We start from the raw sequence: 15,327 nt of genomic DNA, 5'->3' as shown, positions 1-15,327 counted from the left end.
TGACCCTTTTTACTTTAGAGCCATAACTCAACATATAGTAAACCTAGAACTTGAGTCTAGTCAAAGCCCAACCCAATTCAGTCTTGTAAGGTTAGTACACAAGGAAAAACATGTTGGGTCTTTTAAATTACTTAGCCTTACTTTTCTGAATAAATGCATGCGAACTAGAAATCATGCGGTTAGGATTATTTTTCCAAACAAAGCATGGAACTAGAAAGCATGAGGTTAAGATATATATATAAATGTACTATGATAAATAGATTTTTTTTAATTAACTGGTACTAATAATTTTTTATTCTAAAAATACATTTTATTTTGGCCTTAATTTGTTTATATGGATTTCTTTTGATTGAATTGCATAACCATGGCATAATCAAGAGTGTTGATTGAGGAGTGATCATCAAAATCAAAAGGTTTTCATTATCGACAAAGGGTTTCATGATCAATTGAACTATGATGCAGTCAAAGAAGGGTATCTTGAAGAAGCTCTAAAAAAGGTTGAAAGCTATGTACCCAAAGGTCCTGCTAGATTGGTACCAAAAGCATTTTATGGTAAGATCATCAATAGAAGCATTCAGAAGGGAGAAATTTTTTATGAAGCTCAAGCACGTTTTTGGAAAAATAAAAACAGGAAATTGAGCACAGTGGTCGAAGTCATGCTTAATGATTTTCGAAAAATAATTCAAACCTTTGAAAATACTGGCCTAGGAAATACCCTAGAAGAATGGACAACAGAGATCATCAAACTGAACAATGATGCTGAGCACTGGAAAGAGAATAAAAGATACATGAAGATCAAGCAAAGAAATTCTCCAATGACTTGCAGATTGTAGAAGAAATGTGTAATACAACCATCATCAATTTGGGAAAATGTCAAGCTGAAAATCAGATATTGAAGAAAGCTATAGCAAACATGGAAGCCTCATATCAGATCTACCAAGATGAGATTGATGCTAAATTAGAAGCCACTAGAGTCCAAAATCACACATTAATGAGGATGGTATAGATAAACCTTTTGTGTTCAATGAAAGCTATTTTAAGATGATCACTCTTGAATCATACCTTTTCATTCATACATTTACATAACATAGTTTGCTTTTTTATTTTTGTATTTACACTCATACTCTGCATAGCATGATAACATATGTCAATAATGAAGACATGGGAGTAATCAGTGAAGAATTTTGTAATCAGGAGTTCTGAAAGTGCATTCAAGAATTGGGACAGGTCTTTAAAAGATTGAAAGCAATGAATGGAATATTAGCACGAGTTGGAAAGATTGAAAGAATTCAAGAGCAACTTGTAGAAATTCAGCGAGAAATGTTTAAAGAAACAAAAATGTTCCAAGTTGAGTCTAGAGAGCAGATGTCTAAGATGATGAGTATGATGGTCACTATATTGTATGGGGGGAAATGTTAGAAGACCCTATTGAGTATAAAAAGATGAAAGTCTTGGGAAAAATTCTGAATCTTAATGATACAGTTACTGCTATGATGATAAATGACCAAGAACCTGTTATGGAACTCAGAAATCCAACTCAGCTCCAAAGATTGGGAAATATGACAGAGGACATGGAAATTGAAGTTGGTTCAAATAAAAGAAACATGGAAGAGGACCAAGTCCCATTAAAAAAGGCTAAAAAAGGCAAGAAGAAAAATAGGATGACGCATCTTATTCCAATTCCAATCTCATATTCAGAGTTGTTACCCTTCTCTTTGAAAATAGTCTTGTAACACCCATTCCTCCTAGTGTACTTATTTGCTCCCAGATTGGAAAATTGTCGAAGATTCATGTAATTATCATTCTGAAGATTCCAGTCATTCTACAGAAAATTGCATAATTCTAAGATTAAAAGTCCAAGACCTTATAGAAGAAGGGTTGTTATGTTTTGAAGATGGGAAACTAAAGTCCCTCATAAACTCAAAACTGGTAGAGAAATAGAGACCCTCAAATCACCATCTCTCTCATGATATTGGTCAATATTTTGGTCATCAGTCACAAGATCTTCAAGATAGTAATCGTAAAGAAATGATAAAGGCAATAGAGCTTCTACCCAATTTTCCTTTAGTTTCATACAGCAAGATATATTTCGAATTACACAAAGCCCAACTTATTGCTCCATGTTTGGCTAAACCTTTGATACCTCCGTACCCAGGTTGGTATAATGAGAAAGTCTCTTGTGAATATCATGTTGGAATTCAAGGACATTCTATTGAGAATTACGGTAACTTCAAACGATGAGTCCAAGATCTTGTAATTCGTGGATTTATAGAAGTGGATGTAAACAGTCAATCCATTTTTATCAAACAATTGGGAGTTAACCCCCAAAATGAAGTTAGGATCAAAGTAAGTGAAGTTCATGCAACGAATAGAATTGAGAAGAAAAAGGGCAAAACTAAGAAAGAATAAGTAATTCAAGACTGGCCTATAGGTTTAAGAATGAATGGGGTAGATACAACCCTAAAGACACCTCAAACACATATATCAGATTTTCTAGAAACAAAAGAGACAGGGGCAATTTAAAGAGTTTGGTGAATACTACGCCAATCACAACTTCAAGGAGTGTCCAAAATCAGGGCAACACTGTCATCACCAAAGAAATTTTGTTCTGAATCTGAATTTGAACTTAATTTCCAATCAGGAAAGGAAAAGATGATGGGATTTGAACAAGAAAATGTTAAGGAGAGAGCAAAAAATTTGCATATCTGAAGGCTCATCCAAAGAAGCTACCCAAGAAATGATCAAGAAATGGGGGGGAAATATAGACAAAGATCCTGGTCTGATTACACACCCAACATCTAAGGAGTAATGGGGCAGTTAGATAAATAAATGGAAGTCGTTATCTACCACTGTTGTACTTTTCATTTTCAATATCTTGTTTGAATGTGTTTTGTTCCTTTCTCCGTTTTTTTTTGTAATAAATAAATTTGTATTGCTTTTAAGGTTATGAGCATTGAATCAATTTTGCAATTTTGCAATATTGCAATTCTTTGAATATCACTGGATTAAAAACTCTTTATGATTAGAGTTATAAATCTTTTACAAAGTATCAAGATTGAAAACTGGTAAAACAATGACCTTCGCCTTACCTCAGAAGAAATATACCCAAACATTGTACCCTTATATAAATCTGAGAAAGCCTTCTCAAGTGTAAGGAATTAGACACCCAACATCTAAGGAGTAATGGGGCAGTTAGATAAATAAATGGAAGTCGTTATCTACCACTGTTGTACTTTTCATTTTCAATATCTTGTTTGAATGTGTTTTTGTTCCTTTCTCCGTTTTTTTTTGTAATAAATAAATTTGTATTGCTTTTAAGGTTATGAGCATTGAATCAATTTTGCAATTTTGCAATATTGCAATTCTTTGAATATCACTGGATTAAAAACTCTTTATGATTAGAGTTATAAATCTTTTACAAAGTATCAAGATTGAAAACTGGTAAAACAATGACCTTCGCCTTACCTCAGAAGAAATATACCCAAACATTGTACCCTTATATAAATCTGAGAAAGCCTTCTCAAGTGTAAGGAATTAGACAAAAGGCTTGGTATTTGCATATTGGAGCGTACAACATGGGGCATCTTTTGTGTAACATTACAAAATTGGCTAGACTACTTTTCTATTGATGATGTTTGACGGGGAAATCTTCACAAATAGGTAAAATCAGTTTCTTGATAATTTAACTCTAACAATGAGATTTTCTGGCTTCCACACAAACACATAGACTATAACAGGTTCTTCTTAAATAAGCTTAAGAAATTAGAGCCATATACCCATGATATTATTATATGTACTAAAGATGTCCCTCTAGAGAAATTGGTTAAGAGCCCCGACGTTATGGATAAGTTTCAAATAGCCCAATGAAGGCAAGTTTCAATAAAGTTGAATTCAGCTAGCCAAAATGGAAAAAGGTCACTAAATAAGAAGTTGATATAAATATGGACTAAGGGAGTTAAGAAACACATGTTATAGTCAACCTCACACGTGCACAGAGAAATTTCGTTTTTAGACCAATATTTTTGCACTACTTTGGTTAGAATAAAGATTTCAAATAACTGAAATAAAGGTATTCTAGAAAGTCTAGTAACTGGCTATGCTAGTTGCGTCATTTTGTCTGCATCCGGTTAAAATACCAAGTCAAGAAAGTGAGGCATGTAACACCCCCAACCCGTACCCGACCCTGATACGAGTTCGAGATGTCACATTAACTTTTTAAAACAACATTCTTACAAAATATCAAAAAATTTGAACTTATATTAAGAAAATACAATAATATACCATTAAATTATGTTCGTTATAAAATTTTAAGGCAAAAACATATTTATGAACATTACTATACGGTACCGTACAGTACCATGAACAGTAATAAACAGTACCAAATGCTAAAATTTTCCAAGATGCTAGAGGGGTATCGATACCCTGCTACAGTACGGCTACAGTACTGCTATAGTACTTCCGTAAAACATACATAAACTATTAAAATTTAAACCGTTCATCACTATACAGTTATCATTTACATAAATACGTTTAAAACATTCCAAAACTTGAACAGAGCACACATACTTAATTAAAAGACTTTGTTTATATGTCAACCTATTTATCACATAATAATACATACTTTTTAATTTACTTCTAATCTGATCTTCAAGTGGAGATATGTTGTTCTGCTGAGCTTATAATGGATCTCTCTATTTTTTGGTACCTACGTGTAAAATGCTTACACGCTAAGTCATAGACTTAGTGAGACATAATGATAATGTCATAATAATATGAAATGTAATGAAATAATATATTTAATATATGCAAATTGCATAACCATGTATCTTACCCATAATCTAATCAAATTAATCATCATGAATTCATATAATAAGTTCACTAGCCCATGATATAATACTGAGAACCTGAGGTATGTGAGTACTGTGAGGTTGTGCACTATGCTGTCACCACATAGAAATTCCTTAAAATCATATACATATACCAAGGATCAAGTAGGTGTCTCAAAAGACCTCATACATGTTCCAAAGAATACATATATGTCCCGAATGACCACGTAGAATTTGTCCCGAATGACCGCGTAGACCTTTACTCTTGGCATGCCAACTATACCTATAGTTCTCATCTACATAACATGGGCTTTCAAAATTCACATAGTGTATCTCATAGACATATTATTTCCATACCTTTATCACATAGACATATCATTTTCCATACCTTTATCACATAGCTCATATAACTTTCCTACATATTCATGTTACATAAAGCATATAATATGAATTCATGTCATGTATCATAATATGGAATGTGATCATGTATCAAAATATTGAATCTAGACTTATCACAAGTCTAGAACTGATTATAATACTATATTCATGCTATGCACATGAACTCACCTATATCTCTTTGCCTTTTCCTCGATCGATCTTACTTGTCAATTATTCCAGAACTTATTTAGGCTTGATATCTACATAAATATAATTTTCAAGAAAATTATAAGAAGCCTAAACCTTATAATTTGATACTAATAGCTTAAACGAATTTAATGAATCAATCTTTAATTTTTTCTTTAGGGGGTATCGATACACCCCTTGAGGTATCGGTACCCTTACTGTATTCTGTTATTTTTCATTCAAGAGGGTATCGGTACACATATATAGGGTACCGATACACTCTGCTCAAACATGCTTTTTCACCAAAAAATTCATCAACTCTTCACTAAATTCCTCATACAAAGATCCTTTCATACCACTAAACTCAACTACAACCATTTTAACTAACTTTTATCATTCCAACACTTTATTATCTCCCATACTTCATTCAAATTCTTAAAACTAAGAATCATACCCAATTTTCCATGTTATCCAAACTTAATTCTAACACTTATAACTTCTTATTCTCATAGATGACAAGTCAAATTCAACCTCCAAATTCATTTAAACACTTTTATTCAAAATTTCACTTTGAAACCCATTCTTTTTAATCTTTCATAACTTCTTAAGTATCACCTAAGGATCAAAACCCACTCTTGAATTTTAAGGATTAACCAAAATAAATCTACTTACCTTAGCTTGTGGCTTCACGTTGGAGAAGAGAATAAGATGAAGAAGATGAGAAGAGTAATCTGGAAACTTGATTTCCCAAATTATGATTCACATGGGTTTATAAAAATATCCACTATAATTATTTAATTATTTCCTTGTTCAATGACCCATTTTCCCTTTGACTCTTTCTTCATTTACTAAACTATCCTATATAAAATATTTCAATTAATTCTTAAACTTTTCAATTTATTTAATCTGGTCACTAAATTCTTAAAATTTCACACTTTGGTCACTAACCCGATATTGAGGATGTTATAAGGCATGTGACAATGTTCAAAAAGAGTGAGAGAGGAGTGACATCATAATAAGATGATACCATAGAAAATAGGAAAGCCAACCTGAAACTCACCCATAAATTTTGATACTTGTCAAATAACTATAACTTTGAAACATTAAAGAGCTATTGATTCTTTTGATATTCTTTGAACTCATGCTTATGATTTGATTCTATTGTGAACCTGTAAGCGATAATATTTTACAAAATTCTTTCATTCTTTGATAAAGAAGGGAGGAAAAAACATTTTCAAACAAGATAGCCTCAGATGAGAAAGGTTCTTGAAACAAGTTGATGCGTATTATACCTCTTTTGGAAAAAATAAGCAATGCCAGAATGATGAAGCATTTCACATTCTTGAAAGTAAGTGGACCGAGATACCAGAAGTCTAAAGAATTGGATTTATAACATTCCTTTCATAACAACCAGTCAAGAAGAAGATGATCATCCTCGTATGGAAGGGGCATACATCTCAGACATTTTGTTAGAAGGAATAATCACTTCCTAAGATTACTTGGCAACACTGTTGTTTAGTAACAATGGGATGAGAACATTCAAGATAAACCAATTTGGCACCAATAGAGCTACAAGTACCCCCAATGGGGCATCATCAAAGTTGGACCTCGTAAGGATCATGAGATTCAAATTCAATAGACATTGAGAAATGTGGGGCATTTTGAATGCCTATTTCAGGAAAAAATGATCCATGTGGGGCATTTTGAAGGCAAATATTGAGGGCAAGTTAAAAGTCCTTATCATGGAAAGATCATTGATTTAAGTAAATATTTTCAATGAAACATAAAGGTATAAAGATGAAAATGGAAATGCAATGACAGTAGAGTTGACCATACATAACTGTTTTATCCACCATGTGATTACATTATCCCGACATAAACCACATGAAAGGATGAATGTGTTGTCAAATGTTCCCTGATATGATATTGACAAGTTAAAGCATTTCATTTTTATCCTTACTAAAGTGTCATTATGACATCATACAAAAGCTCTAAAAATCATGCAAAGAGTTTCCATGATTGAAATCTAGACATAAGATACAGGAATGGATGAATATGTTGTCAAATGTTTTACGAACCAGTAATTATGGTGTTAATGCTATAATCATATGCGGTGACTCAAGATTAAGTTTGTCTACAACCCCAAGAATAAAAGTGAGAAATGATGAAGATTTCTTTCCAAAGAAGGGGAGCTGAAATTTTAACAACAAGAAACTAGTAGAACCAACTAAGATCGAATGATGGGTTGTTGTTAAGCATCTCGACATGATATGGTTTGAATAGTCTTGTTCGATATCTGATTAGATATGGAGACATGAAAGGAATTAGGATAAATCCTTCTTGTGATGTGTTTCAAGAGTCAAATCAGAACAGACGTTGCTCTCTTGATTAATCTCTGTTGATACTGACAAATGATAGATTCATTTTTCAAAGGAGAAAGCTTTATTGGATTTCTACTCAAGTTCAGGTGAAGAAACTCGGTATTATCATTCTGAGTGTGGCAAGAGCTCTATAAATGAAATATTTCTTCTGAGACTTTAATGCAAATTGAGGCAAAGGAGACACAAAGATACAAGTTAATGAGATGATTCTTCATAAATACAAATTTGAAAGAATAAGTTGCTACATTGATGACTAAAGTAAACCCTATAAAGGAATGATCAAGTGGAAGAGGATCAAACTTTGGAAGTCAAATGAAGATTGAATCATCATTCATTCATAAGAACATCATTTGCATAAAACATCATGCATTACATACATTTGATTGCATTTTCATAAATACATTGTCACAAGAAGATGCATGAACAAAATACCTTACTAGTATAAAGTAGAATTCATATCTAAAATGAAAGAAGCACGTTAGGAGAGGCAAACATCTGAAGAATAGATGGACACAATCCAAAAAAAAACATTAATTTTGCGGCATGCCCAACCAATAATTTGTTTTGAAAATGAGAAAATGATTTTCAAAGTTTCTCATTCAATCTTAGCCAAAAATGAAATTTTTAAAAAGTAATAGGTTTCTAACCCAGTAAATTATTTCCCCCAAATTTGTAAAACCTTCGGGTTATTTGTAAATCCCCTGGGTGATTTGTAAAATCTTCGGGTTATTTGTAAATCTTTCGGGTCATCTGTCAGTCTCTTGAGAAAAATGATAAGTCCTTAGGGCCATTCACCACGGAAGAGTAGTGGAAGAAAATCAATTTCGAATCTGATCTTCATGGAAGAGTAGTGAAACAGATTCTTCTCAAGTTAGTCATCATTCAAATTCAACCTTCACGGAAGAGTAGTGAAGTAGATCATTGTCATCATCCACGGAAGAGTAATGGAAGCAAAAGTGAAGTTAATCCAACCTTCATGGAAGAGTAGATAATACGGATTCTTCTCAGTATAATTCAACCTTCACAGAAGAGTAGTGAAGTAATAGAATCTGACCTTCACGGAAGAGTAGTGAAGTCAATCATTTTCATTATTCACGAAAAAGTAGTGAAGTATTCCAACCTCGAATTTGATCTTCACGAAAGAGTAGTAAAACAGATTCTTTTCAAAGTCAATCCAGCCTTCACAGAAGAGTAGTGAAGCAGGAGTAAGATCAGATCAAAATTCGATCTCCACGAAAGAGTAGTGGAACGAATTTCTCATCAAAGCATAAAGTCCACTCGACGAAAACTTCTTGTCTTTTTTACTTTTGTTTTATTCTTGTTAACACAAAAATAAGCAAAGAGGGGCAGCTGTTGACAGTCGTTTTCGTCTGAGTGGCGTTTATATTATATAATATATTATATATAATATTATTATATAAGATTATTATTAAATTTTTACAAGACCCGAAGGCCCAATTACACAACATGGTTCGAATGCCCAGACCCGATTTTAGGCTCAATAGCCCAGTAGGCTCAAATTGGCCCGGATGCAGCTAGGGTTTTCTGCTCATCTTCTCCAGCTGCCAGCAACCATCACCATTGGATCTGGAGAGATTCAACGGTCCATAATCATCCAGTAAAAGCCCTAGGGTTTCATTACACCCTAGGGCATATTCTAGCTACCACCTCCAACTGCTCCTACTGCCACGCCTCCACCGCCTCACCAGAGCCTAGTAGAATACTCCAGAAGATGAACAATAGCCGCACACCTCATCGGTCTATGGTGAGTCACCACCGTAGGTTCGGTGACTCATCGAAAAGGCAATCATAATAGCCGAATTCTGAGGCCTATAAAAGGCGACCCTGCAAGAAAGAACGAACAACAAGCACCCATACAAAAAAAATGAGAAACAGAGAGAGATACGCTATACACAGCAAGCAACGAAAGAAAAGAGAGAAGAAAAGGCTTACCCAAGGTCATCGGAGCATTCATGCGACTCCATGCGCCACCAGAGAAGACGAAACGCCAAAGGTAAACAATTAGATCTAAAGAATTTACGTGGTTTTTAGAAAACAAGAACGTCGGATCTAGGCTCATGGGAGAATTATATTTATTTTGGTGTAGTTTGGTATTTTTCGGCCACCGTGGGTGGTGGCCAGCAGCGACGATCGTCGTCAGAACACGGCTGCTGGCCGGTGGCTGGTCTCCCTCTGGTGAGGGATTTTAGAGAGAGTTGAGAGCTTTTCTCTCTAGGAGAGAGAAGCTGAAAGAGGGAAATGAAAGAGTTGGGTCTTTTTGGACCGGTTTTGGTCCTTAAATACCCTCCCCGAATGGTGTCATTTTGGGAAGGGACTGTTTGTGTAATTCGGCAATGGTCTAATTCCACCCGAGGTCCCCACATGTTGTAATACTTCAATTTGGTCACCAAAAGTTGATTTTTTGCTTTTAATTCTATCTTTTAATTTTATTAATTTATATTTTAGTACGTAAAATGTGTAACTTTCGCTCTAGAAATATGATATTTTTATATTTTAATTATTATTTTATATATGTGTATTTAAGTCGTATTATTTCATACAATAGATCATCAAATATCTTTTTAATTAATTAGGAAGGTATTTTAAAATGATTATTGATGAGAAATGATATTCCTATTATTATTTTAGTATAAATTTAAAATTAGATACAAATTTATAATTTATTGCAAAGACAAATTAATTAATAAACACTGGTACCAATTTTTTAGCGTTGTGGGGATGTTAATCCTTCCCCACACGTAACCGAGTCTCGAACTCATTTCTAGTAAGCAGACCCTTTGTTGTATTATTTTAATATTATTCTCAAGAATTGTATTAGAATAATATAACATTTTGGTGACCATTCACACCTCAATAAATGATTGCTGGCGAACTCTACAAATTGGTGTTTTATCTGATTCAAGGAAGATAAACACTTACTTTTTTTAGAAAGGTACACTTAGGTGTACTATTTGCATTCCCATCGTCGGGCAGAGAAATGTCTCGACAATCCCTCCAACAACATGATTTTCAGGATTCAAGCTTTGAGTTTCTTATTTTGCTAAACAAAGTGGGGATTTTATCATCCAAGACCTAGAGGGAAATATTGGTTGGCTAAAGTAACTTTATTTCGGGATTCTAACATCAAAGTAGTGTATTTCTAATCCTTTTTGTTGTTAAGGCTTTCATAAGCATGATGATTTGTTAAGGTTTGGGTATTTGAGTTTTTTTAGGCTTTCGTACTTGATTCATGCCATAGATGACGAAATTGATGTAAACCATGTGTTTTTGTGATACTTTATGACCCTAAATGACTTCCTAATTTTTTAGCACATGATTAGGAACCAAGCTAAGACCTTTAAAATGATTTTTGGGTATTTCCCAAGCTTAAATAAGACATATCTAGATTTGAGTGTTGATACTAGATGAACTATGATGAATTTGGGGCAAAATTAGCTGGAAGTATCGATATTGCCCCTACAATATCAATACTCAGGGTACCTAGTATCGACATAGGGCCAATTTTCAACAAACAAAATTCATTTTTAGAATCAATACTCATAGGGGGTATCGATACTTGACCCTAGGGTACCAATACTATAAATAGAGTGTCGATATTACCCACTTTGGATGGTTAGAGTTAACCTTTTAAAGGGTCGTAAGAGCTAAGGATGATCTGTAATGATGAAACTTAGTCCGTGAGGGACAAAATTGATCAAGAAGGCCTAAAAGCGCTCATAGGAGTGGATAAAAATCGAAGTAACCATACTAAGATTGATATGTCTAAGTATCTTCAGTCGAGCACGTATCGAATAATTACGAATGAGATCGTTCTAGAGGATGTACCGATAAACAGTACATGACGATAAGTCAAATTAAGTAATACTGAAAACCGTGTACTTCGGGAACATCAGTGAACCGAGAACATATAAGTCGTCCCTCTAATTCAAGGGATATTAAGGAGAAGTACGATAAGAGTGATTAGAGTGCCACTACCAGTATTGAACCCGACAGGTATCAGGCTAGCTAGTATTACCGCTAGTGAACAGTAGAATCAATAATTATCATAAAATAACGAAATACGTAGAGACTTACTTAGAGACAGAAAATGACTAAAACACCCTTCAATCATAAATGACCAGAATATAGCATCTTACTAAACTAATAGAAGTGATAAACTAATAAACCTTGGCATAATGTTATAGGTAAGAGAACGAGCGATATATCAACTAGTGAAAGGATGACCTCACTTTATTGTGTCCAGTTGTGCTAGGGTGTAGCCACGCTACCTTAGTTACCTTAGTGGGGCATTGTCAGCATCATAAGGCCTTAAGGCCCTCAGTTAAGCATGTATAGTTGCATCAGTCCAATACAACAAATATCCTTAGAGCTTGGTCTGACGGCTATGTGAGGCCGAGCCAATGCTTCAGTTGAGCAGGATTGTATTGATGTTATGTGACATCATGTTCCCCCTTCATGATCTAACTAATGGTTATATAAGACCAAGAGATCGTTCAACACTTTAGTGGGAATTTTTTCAATGCTTTGTGATACTGGGTTCCCTCGGTTAACTAGTATCTAATAGCTATGTGAGACCAGATACTAGCAGTTTTGCATTCAGATAATGCACAATAGAGTTAGTGTCACACTCAAATAATGTGTAATAATTACAATTATTATGGTTAGAGGCCCTTTAGAGGTGTATTCATGGCGAGGCCCTTAGCAGAGGATTAAGGGAAGCATGGGACTCATACTTCAGCGATAGAATAATTAAACCCTTAGTAGACAGCACTTGATTTAGATCATGCATGTACCTACTGCTTAGTATCATGTCTTTAGCATTCATATGTTTATAGAACTCGTAATGTTGCCCTATATTAGTGATTATGCTACTGGGCTTTGTAAGTTCAACGTTCAAATGTTTTTTGTGGGTTATTAGCTTGAGTTGTTCGAGGAGCACCATTGGAACAAGACCTCAAGCATCTCCTTCATAGTATAATATTGTAAGTTTAGCGGGAATGTGTATTCATAGAACCTTACTTATGTATTTGAGTTGTAAATTGCATAATGTACTATTTTGATTTAAATCATGTGTCACGGAGCTCTAGTTTATAAAATATGTTTATAACTATTATTTATGTTTATTCTTGGTATCGTACAATGTGTTTTAAAAATGAAAATGAACATGTTTAGAAAATCATGGATTGTCTCGATAGTCTAATGTGGCACTTTAGGCTCAATCATATTTAGGGTGTTACACTCACTTTACGTACACAACTCAAATTTTTATTTCTAATTTTAAAAATAATATTTTTACTAATTTTATAATAATTAATACAAGATAATGCTCATGTTACCAATTTAAAGCCACATGAAAAGCATATAAACAAAAAATTACGTATCTAGTCTCCGCCCACCTTAAAATAGTAATAAAGATGTTTCAAAATGAGTTAACTACATCATATGTCCTCAAAATATGATCTTTATTTTATATTAATCCCTAAACTTTTAAATGTTATAGTTTCATCCACAAACAATGATTATCATTCTAAATTAGTTCTCAAACTTTTGAACATTTCAATTTCATTCCCAAACTATGACTTTCACTTTAAATTGGTCCCCAAACTTTTTGAACATTCTAATTTCATCCCAAACTATACGTATATACTAATCACATCTCTTGTTAATAAAATTGTTAGGCCAAATTATATTATTATATGTTTGAAAGAAACAAATTTAGGTTAAATTATGGTTGAAACTAATTACATATTTTGATGGATTTAGGGATTAAATTGAAATATACAAAAGTTTGGGGTCTAATATAAAGAGAGGGTTATAATTTAGGGATGAAATTAAAATGTTCAAAATTTTAATGACTAATTTATGGTAAGTCATAATTTAAGGATAAAATTAGAATATATCAAAATTTAAGAATCAATTTAAAATAAAGATTATAGTTTAGGAACATATGATGCAATTAACTTAAAATTAGTATTGAAGAACTTGAAACCCCATATTATTTTTATTTTCATTAATTTACATCGCTTGTTATGTTTGACACGTTAATAAATGTTATGAAACACAAATAATTTAATTTAAAATAAAAAAAACATATTATTAATTAGACTATGATTTTATGTAAACTCTAGTTGTGCAAAAAAAATGTTCTAAAAACATGGTTAATCCAAATATTTAGTACCTTAAACCCATTGCAATTCATTTATGTTGTTTGGAAAATGTGCATATACAATTAAATCTCAAGATAAGATAAATTGTGAGTCATTAAAATCATTTCAATTAAAATTTAACCAATTTTTAAATTAAATGAACTCAACTTAAACTTAAATTTAACTCAAGTTAAGAATAAATTTAACTCAAATTAAATTCTTAACAAATTTGAAATAAACTAACTGATATATAAAGATTTGTTGTACATTTAAAATTGAGCTCAAATTACCTATAAGATTAATTTATATAAAATTAATTTAAATAGTAAGCAATTTGATATCTTGAGTTTAAAAATTTTTGTATACAAAAAATGTTATTAGGAGATTCACACACCCTACTTACAACAAAACAATTCATGCTTGGAGACTTATTCATTTACCAAAGTCGAATTTTGACTTTTAAAAATATTTTAAATTGAGAGAACCACCAAAAAAATATTGAACTTAATTTAAAAATATTTTAAATTTACTATTTGAAACAAAGTCGAATTTTGACTTTTAAATTTTCCGAGAGAACAACAAAAAAAAAAAACTTAGTCGGATTTTAACTTTTAAATTTGAAAATTTTAAATCTGAATTGAACTTAAAAATACTCTAATTGAATTGAATTTTTCATTTTTTGAATCGAATTTAAAAATAACTCGGGTACTGTACCGCCTATGACCACTTAAGTCTTTATGTATCCTTTTAGCTCTTCATCTGTGTATTTGCTTCATTGCTTGCTGAAGTTTAAACGGAGAGAAATCCACGTTGAGCATAGTTGATTAGTTCCTTGGCTTTAAAAGGACTTAAAATTAAAGCATCAGACATTTTAACCCTGAAACTAAAAACGTCCTCCGAGTTCTGGATTATATATACAGATTGAATAGTAGCAAGAGTAAAACCTGAAAAGATACAGGAAACAAAAAAAAAACTGCAAAGATGCAGGAAAAGAAAATGAAGTGTTGCAGCACAAAACAATCTACAATAATAATAAATACATCTAAATATGGTTGCTCTCTCTCAGTTCTTTTCATCGAACACTTCTCCCAAACGTAGCAATAAAGAAAAGGAAACAGTGAAAAGTTAAACTCGCATAAAATATTTGGTAATTTTCCCGAAAAATCATCCTAGTCTTTTTTTTTGTCAGACACTGTTTAAATTATATTTCTCGATCTAATATATTTTTTTTAGAAAGACACGCTCCCTACACTGCACTTTACGTTGATCTGACGTCACGTGGGTTAAGGCGTCCCCTGCAACACACCTTGTTAAAAGCGTACAAAATTCGGGTGCTAATTTAGTAAATAATTTTAAACCAGTGTCTAATATGTAATTAATTTCTATTAG

This window comes from Hibiscus syriacus, unplaced genomic scaffold (genome assembly GCF_006381635.1).
Source record: "Hibiscus syriacus cultivar Baekdansim isolate YM2019G1 unplaced genomic scaffold, ASM638163v2 tig00111330_pilon, whole genome shotgun sequence".
Taxonomy (NCBI): Eukaryota; Viridiplantae; Streptophyta; class Magnoliopsida; order Malvales; family Malvaceae; genus Hibiscus; species Hibiscus syriacus.
The sequence above is the reverse complement of the archived record's forward strand: the minus strand, read 5'-3'. Positions refer to the sequence as shown.